This window comes from Bison bison, unplaced genomic scaffold, assembly GCF_000754665.1.
Source record: "Bison bison bison isolate TAMUID 2011002044 unplaced genomic scaffold, Bison_UMD1.0 scf7180017864132, whole genome shotgun sequence".
Classification (NCBI taxonomy): domain Eukaryota; kingdom Metazoa; phylum Chordata; class Mammalia; order Artiodactyla; family Bovidae; genus Bison; species Bison bison.
The window spans coordinates 681,962-689,088 of record NW_011494704.1 but is presented as its reverse complement, the minus strand read 5'-3'; the positions used below and the strand labels follow the sequence as shown (position 1 = coordinate 689,088).

Sequence of the window (7,127 nt, the reverse complement as noted above, 5' to 3'; positions counted from 1 at the left end):
AAAACAACAGAATGGGAAAGACTAGAGATCTCTTCAAGAAAATTAGAGATACCAAGGGAACATTTCATGCAAAGATGGGCTCGATAAAGGACAGAAATGGTATGGACCTAACAGAAGCATAACATATTAAGAAGAGGTGGCAAGAATACACAGAAGAACTGTACAAGAAAGATCTTCATGACCCAGATAATCACGATGGTGTGATCACTGACCTAGAGCCAGACATCCTGGAATGTGAAGTCAAGTGGGCCTTAGAAAGCATCACTACCAACAAAGCTAGTGGAGGTGGAATTCCAGTTGAGCTCTTTCAAATCCTGAAAGATGATGCTGTGAAAGTGCTGCACTCAATATGCCAGCAAATGTGGAAGACTGAGCAGTGGCCACAGGACTGAAAAAGTCCGTTTTCATTCCAATCCCAAAGAAAGGCAATGCCAAAGAATGCTAAAACTACTGCACAGTTGCACTCATCTCACACGCTAATAAAGTAATGCTCAAAATTCTCCAAGCCAGGCTTCAGCAATACATGAACCGTGAACTTCCAGACATTCAAGCTGGTTTTAGAAAAGGCAGAGGAACTAGAGATCAAATTGCCAATATCCGATGGATCATAAAAAAAGAGAGTTCCAGAAAAACATCTATTTCTGCTTTATTGACTATGCCAAAGCCTTTGACTGTGTGGATCACAATAAACTGTGGAAAATTCTGAAAGAGATGAGAATACCAGACCACCAGACCTGCCTCTTGAGGAACCTGTATGCAGGTCAGGAAACAACAGTTAGAACTGGACATGGAACAACAGACTGGTTCCAAATAGGAAAAGGAGTACATCAAGGGTGTATATTGTCACCCTGCTTTTTTAACTTATATGTAGAGTACATCATGAGAAATGCTGGACTGGAAGAAACACAAGCTGGAATCAAGATTGCCGGGAGAAATATCAATAACCTCAGATATGCAGATGATACCACCCTTAAGGCAAAAAGTGAAGAGGAACTAAAAAGCCTCTTGATGAAAGTGAAAGAGGAAAGTGAAAAAGTTGGCTTAAAGCTCAACATTCAGAAAACGAAGATCATGGCATCCGGTCCCATCACTTCATGGGAAATAGATGGGGAAACAGTGGAAACAGTGTCAGACTTTATTTTTTGGGGCTCCAAAATCAGTGCAGATGGTGACTGCAGCCATGAAATTAAAAGATGCTTACTCCTTGGAAGGAAAGTTATGACCAACCTAGATAGCATATTCAAAAGCAGAGACATTACTTTGCCAACAAAGGTCTGTCTAGTCAAGGCTATGGTTTTTCCAGTAGTTATGTATGTATGTGAGAGTTGGACTGTGAAGAAAGCTGAGCACTGAAGAATTGATGCTTTTGAAATGTGGTGTTGGAGAAGACTCTTGAGAGTCTCTTGGACTGCAAGGAGATCCATCCAGTCCATTCTGAAGGAGATCAGTCCTGGGTGTACTTTGGAAGGAATGACGCTAAAGCTCAAACTCCAGTACTTTGGCCACCTCATGCAAAGAGTTGACTCATTGGAAAAGACTCTGATGCTGGGGGTGATTGGGGGCAGGAGGAGAAGGGGATGACAGAGGATGAGATGGCTGGATGGCATCACTGACTCGATGGACGTGAGTCTGAGTGAACTTCAGGAGTTGGTGATAAACAGGGAGGCCTGGTGTGCTGCAATTCATGGGGTCGCAAAGAGTCGGACACAACTGAGCGACTAAACTGAACTGAACTGAACTGAAGTACTAAGTCACTTCAGTCATGTCCAATTCTTTGCGATCCTATGTAGACCACCAGGCTCCTCTGTCCATGGGATTTTCCAGGCAAGAATACTGGAGTGGACTGCCATATACTACTCCAGGGGATCCTCCCAACCCAGAGATCTAACCAGCATCTCTTATTGTCTCCTGCATTGGCAGGCAGCTTCTTCACCACTAGGAAGCCCAGTGTCTATGGTATCCCTGAAAATATTGCTGAGGGGGAATATGGGAAGCTCACCTAATGCTATTCTCTTCTTTGAAGTATCAATACATCTTTATTTCTGCCCACCTTTTTTTGTCTTCAAATAGCTTCAGATAGTTGTGCTATATATATACACACACGTACATATAATCACACACACACAATATGTGCGTATGCAACTACATGTGTGGATATAAAACTAGCATATGTTGCAGATTTATGTATATATTTTTTATGTGTATAACGTTCTCATTGGAATGGCTGATCTGATCTGAGTTACTCTGCCGTTACTAGAAGGAGAATCCATACCTAACACAGCATTAGATGCGTTCCCTGTTCAAAAATTAGGAAAAAAAAAAGTAAATAATAAAGTCCTTAAATGAAAAATAAAACATAAAAAAAACCAAATAACTCAACACAAAAATGAGCAAAAGAATGAATAAACCACCATTTAATAGAGGGGAAAACACAAATTGCCAATAAATGTATAAAAAATTATCAACTCTAGCAATAGTTGAGTAACTTCACATTAAGATAATAAAATTATACCTATTTTTTAAAAATTAAGACAACAAAACCAAGAGATGGATCAATGGGAATTGATCTGCTTGTAGAAACAAAAAATTGTACCTTGGAAAAGAACTTCATATTATCTTGAGAAGCTGATCACTTACTATGATTCAGCAATTCCATTCCAAAATATAAACAACCTAAAAAAATCTCCTTATTTGTGCATCAGGAGAAGTGTATTAGAATGTTTAGAGAAGTATGTTTCATAATAACAGTAAAAACTGGAAAATCAAATCTCCATTGTTAAAATGACAAATTTTGATACAATCACAGTTAATATTACACAGCAATGAAAAGAAATGATCTACCACTACAGACACTAATGTGTAGTATCTTAGAAATAATAACGAGTAGAAAAAGACTAGAAAGATAAGTATGAAACCATTTTTATAAAGCTTAAAAAGCTTAAAAAATTATGTTATATCTTATTTCAGTTCATGTAGATATGTGATAATTTTTAAGAGAATGAATAATGAAAAATTCAGCATAGAGTTTACCTCTTGGAAAGAAACAGGAAATGGATAAGGAAAGAATAAAAAGATATTTGGCATTTTTCTAATTCTTATAGAGATGATGGGTTCATAGGCATAATTTTTAAAATGTGCTATGTAAGTATTTACATTTACAGAAAATTTTGTATGTATAAAATAAAATGTAGAAGAGGCAGAAAATGGAGAGGGCTTAGAAAAAATTGAATAATATAATAGCAGGGAGAATCTTGCTCCTGTTTTCAGCTAAGTAAATACTTCTTGGCTAAATATATATATTTGTAAATCTCAATTTGAATGGCATTTAAATAATTAAGTCATCAAATATCTTTAAAATTAGCCTACTTTTTGGAGTTACAAGATTTTCAAGGTCATATTTCTGTTAAAAATTATATTCTGGGTATTTAAAAACTAGCAATTTGTAAAAAACATATTTTGATAAAATAATTTTGACTTCAATTTTATGTACTCTTGTACATAGTACTGGCACTTGTAACTTAGTAGTAAAGCTTATTAGTTAAATAAGCCCTCCCCTTTGGTTTACAAGTAGTTTGACAGTATATACCTAAAAACTATTGACATAGAAAATATTAAAATCTATTATTTCCATGTGAAAAGAAAACATACCAAAGATTTCATCTATTGTGATTTTAGGCATTTAGTACTGCTGTTTGGAAATTATGGAACAATATTATGACCTAGTCTAATTCCTGTATAAAATATAGGTGCATTTATATGTATATATACTCATTTAATATTAGTAATGCATAGAAAAAATGTAGAAAAAGAATAGACACCAAAGTATTAACATTTATTACCTCTAGGGCTCCTGGAAGAGGAAATGGCAACCTATTCCAGTATCCTTGCCTAGAAAATCCCATGGCCAGAGGAGCCTGGAGGGCTACAGTCTGAAGTATTGCAAATAGTCAGACACGACTGAAGCGACTTAACACACATACACTCATCTCTAGGACTGGGATTAGACCTAACTTAATTTTTTAAGTAATATAGTTCTATAAAAAGTTTAATGTTTCAGTAGTTTGTGCTTTTTTATAATAATAAAAATAATGAAAAAAAATTTATCTATTATTTCTAGATAAAGTTTCTGAGTCAAATCCTCTCCAGCAATATCTCATCTAAACTGATATGGGTTTTTTCCTTTTCAAAATGTGGGTCATTTTGAAAGAAACGCTTTCAGAAGAAAACCGCATATGATTAATGCTAACTTGAAAAGATACTCTGAAATTCTGTGGTCTTCTTAACATCACATGTTGAATAAAGCTATTTGGGATCATATGATCATATTGCAGACTTCCCAAAAAGGCCACAGAGCCTATTTCTAGTAATGTTATAGAGTTCATCTTGAAAGCAGCTGGGAATATTTAGGGAAATAGTCACAATTTGGAATGTAATTAAATTCTTAGTCATTAGGGTAAAGAACATACCAGACAACAATCAATATGCCAGGCTTTCTTAGGCCAAACAGAAATAAACCTAGAAATAAATTCCAGAGAGGAAAAAAATTCCTTATTTGTTTCTCCTACTTACCAAGTATGTTTTAAGTTCCAATGGGTCAGTTTCTCCAATCTGATGATCTTGGAACACTGAAAAATAAAATTATAAGTGATTAAGAGCAGGGACAATGCCCATTTGGAGTGAAGTTAACATCTTTCCTATTCGAGTGAGGTCTGTGGGCCAGATGGGAGTTTGGTAGAAATGCAAACCTTGGCCCACCCGGACTTACTGAGTCAGAATCTTCATCTCCACAAGACCCCCATGTGAGTTATGTGCACATTAAATTGAGGGACTCACTAGTGTAGATTAAGTTTATTTCAAATAAAGTTACATAAAAAACCATTTACTTTTCTTCAGGTCATTACATTCTATAGTAATGTATATAAATAATATGAGAAAGATGTTGCTGTTGCTCTTTTAATCTCTTTTCTACTAAAAAAAAACTATATTATATATCTTTTTCTGGATATTTGTTTCTGTAAACTAGAAAAAAACAGGAAAGGAGGAATGTCCCTTAGGATAAAGGACACAGGCAAGATCTTCAAGGGCAAATACCAAGCTGGAATTACTGTTCTGTTAAAAATCTTTTTCTGCTGTTGTTGCTGTTTTTAATTAAAGGATAAAAGAAAACAGTTATCCCAGTAGATATTAACATTTTAATGTATGAAGTTTGAGTTAAGAAGAACTGGAAGAACCCAGTAGGATGCTGCCATTAGTGTTTACAGATAACACAAAAACTAAAAAGTTTTAAAAATATTTAGAAACGAGGCTTTTCCTAATTCCCCTGTGTAATCCATAGGCAGGTACCATCAGCTTCTGCCCCACCATACATTTCCATGTGTCCTGCATTTCCTCTGAAGCCCTTCTCATCCAGAGCACCATCTCTCTCCTAGGCCAGAGCATTAACCCCCTAACTGGTCCTCCTAACTGGTCTCCCTACATGCCTCCCTGCCTCTCTCCAGTCCTTCCCAGATGGCAATCAGAAGGACCTTTGTAAACATAAACCAGACTGCCAACTTTATGACTTAAAGTCTTCCACTGGTTCCTACACAATGCCCAATAGGCCCTCTGGGGAAGGACCCCTGCCTCCTTCACCACAGGTTACCCTCCTGTTCTTCCCAGATGCACCCACACCAGCCTCAAGTCCTTATTTCTGGCTCTTTTCTGCCTCTGGGTCTTTGCATCTGTTCTTCTCACTTCACCCTAACACGTATACTCTGGCTTTTTTCACACTTAGCTCATTCTCATCCTTCAACTCAAAGGTTACCTTTGCAGACAGGCTTTTCTGGCCTGGCCACATTATTTGAAATAGCACCTGACCCCTCACACCCCAAAGACTTTATCTCATCACTCTGTCTTTCCTAGTATCCCATGTGTGAAAGTGTTAGTCACTCAGTCATGTCCAACTCTTTGCAACCCCAATGACTATAGCCCACCAGGCTCCTCTGTCCGTGGAATTCTCTAGGCAAGATTAGTGGTGTAGGTGGCCATTTCCTTCTCCAGGGGATCTTTCCAACCCAGGAGTTGAACCTGGATCTCTTTACCAACTGCAGATTCTTTACCAACTGAGCTACCAGGAAACTCCCATAGTACAAAACATAATAGTCTTTTTGATTGGGTCCCCTGTTAATTGCCTGTCTCCCCAACTGGACTTTGTGGTCTGTGAAAATAGGACTGGTCTATCTTTTTCACTGCTCTGTCCCTAGCACACAGAAGTGCCCAATAAACATGTGATGATGAAGCAATGAATGAAATGAAATGAATTAACATTATCAAAACATGCTTCTTAGATGGTTATCATCATTGTTAATTATTTCTTAGTAACTTCTTTCAAATAGAAAAAAACTTAAACATCCCAGAGTTATCATTGTACTATAAGTCACATTAATATCACCTTCAAATCTTTCATCAGTATAATAATCTCTAAATATCATGTCCACTAAACTTAGGAGAATATGTCAACCAAGTCATCTAGCTCCGAATCACCTTTGATACTGCCCACAGGTATTTTCTTAAGAATCACATCTAATGTCACACCTATGATAGACACACAGATAGTTGTCTACACAATCTGTTTTCCTTTCTTCCTTCCTAACGGAACCTGCATTGCTGTGGGAACAGAAATGTGTCCCGATAGCATTTCTCAGCTTTCCTTGCAGTAAGGTGAGGGCCATGAAACACAGTTCTGGCTAGAGAGACAGAAACCTAAATCTTTAAAGAAAGTTTTGCAAAGACTCCACTAGTTGCTATGAGTTTCTTCCACTAATTTCCAAACCTGAGACTTGAACATGGTGGCTTCAGCTACAGCAGCCACCACTCAACCACAAGGAAAATATGAAGAGAATCACAAAGACCTTGGATCTGATACCTTTGAGACACTGAACCAAAACCAGCAACTACTAGTCTTCCAAAGAAAGAAGGAAAGAAGGAAGGAAAAAAAGGAAGAAAAATTGACACACACAAAAAATGAAAAATCTCAATAATACTGTACCTGTGAAAGAAATTAAATCTCTAATTTCTCTCTCAGGAAGAAAATTTTAGATCCGGGTTACATCAGTGATGCCTTGAAACCTTCAAGGAAGAAATAATAC

At 37.0% G+C, this 7,127-nt stretch overlaps 1 long non-coding RNA gene across 1 annotated transcript in view; it reads right to left on the bottom strand.

Moving 5' to 3' along the window:
• The window catches only part of LOC104988382, a 47,991-nt gene that overhangs the window by 29,146 nt on the left and 11,718 nt on the right, over window positions 1-7,127 (bottom strand). The window contains exons 2-3 of the long non-coding RNA XR_825232.1: window positions 7,028-7,107; window positions 4,570-4,625 (exon numbers count right to left, since the gene is read on the bottom strand). This is a non-coding gene — a long non-coding RNA (uncharacterized LOC104988382). The remainder of the gene's footprint in view (window positions 1-4,569; window positions 4,626-7,027; window positions 7,108-7,127) is intronic.